The following is a 1,426-nucleotide window of genomic DNA, read 5'->3' as shown; positions in this document are numbered from 1 at the left end:
CTATTGAAAGGGTCCAGATCCGTTTTCACAAAGCGGGCAAAAATGTTAAATTTGAATTTGGAGTTGAGAAGCAATAAATTAATCATTGACACATCACTGTTCTGGCACATATTTACATATCTGTAAATATGTTTAAAGATATAGAAAGTGTATGTTTTAGTTTCCTAAGCTGCGAAAACAATACCATGAAATGAGTTGGCTTAAAAAATGGGAATTTATTAGTTTATGGTTTCGAGGCTAAAGAAAATCCAAATCAAGGCATCATTGAGATGATGCTTTCTCCCAAAGATTGTGGTATTCTGGGGCTGGCTGCTGGCAATCCTTGGTTCATCTGCGACATTGGCAAGGCACATAGTGGGGTCTCCTGGTCACTCCTGTCTCTTCCAGGTTCCATCAATATCCAACCTTTTGCTTCCTGTGGCTTTCTCTCTGTGTGTATGTGGATTTCACTCTGCTTTAAAAGACTCTGTAATAGGATTAAGACCCATCCTGAATGGATCAGGCCACACCTTCTTAACTGAGGTAACCCCATCAAAAGGTCCTGCTTACAATGGGTTCACACCCATGGGAATGGATTAGATTTAAGAACGTGTTTTTCTGGAGTACATACAGCTTCAAACCACTACAGTCCATAATGCTAGAATTGCAGAGGTACCAAAGATACAGTTTTCCTATTTTCCAGCTTTGCCTGGGCCTCTATCACTCTTGTGCATCTGATGTAAACTTGATCAGGAAAATTCCAACTTTATTGAGATAAGTTTCCTTTATTAATTTTTTGTCATTTCATATTTACCTTTGTAACTCTGACAATTTTTAAAAACTACAGTGTGTGCTATTCAAGCTGTATTCTGAGTGGGGATGGGTAGGAGGAGTAACCTTTGGACACATGTAGCGCTTAATCTGCATGGCTGTTTATGATGGCCCTGCTGACTACCTATGACCGTGGGGAAAGAACACACTTTCTTTGAGCATTCAATTTCTCATAGATAGTATCAGCTGATTAGACTAGATTATCTCAAAAGATGTATGATTCTATGCTATTTCTTGTTCATATAATTACATTTATTTTAATGCTATTTATAATAACAGTCTTCTGGAGGCAGTTACATAGAGACTAACCTCATCATCATAGCACCATATATAGATATAGCTTCCTTAGGAAGAGCTGCCTACAATAAATGAGACAAAATTACACATCTTAAATAACACTTTTACATTATCTAGTCACTTTCATACAGAGGACATTGAGATACACTTACATTTCCCTGGACACCCAAAACTCCCTATTATTGGCCACAATTCAGGCTTGTCGATGACATCAAATGTTCCTCAGAGGTCAAAAACTATGTATATAGAATTCTAGTTGGCATTGTATTTGTCTGTTACATAGCAGAGACCACCCCTACATTTCCGCATTGCATGTTAA

The sequence above is a fragment of the Choloepus didactylus genome, chromosome 9, assembly GCF_015220235.1.
Source record: "Choloepus didactylus isolate mChoDid1 chromosome 9, mChoDid1.pri, whole genome shotgun sequence".
NCBI lineage: Eukaryota > Metazoa > Chordata > Mammalia > Pilosa > Megalonychidae > Choloepus > Choloepus didactylus.
This window is presented reverse-complemented; position numbering follows the sequence as displayed.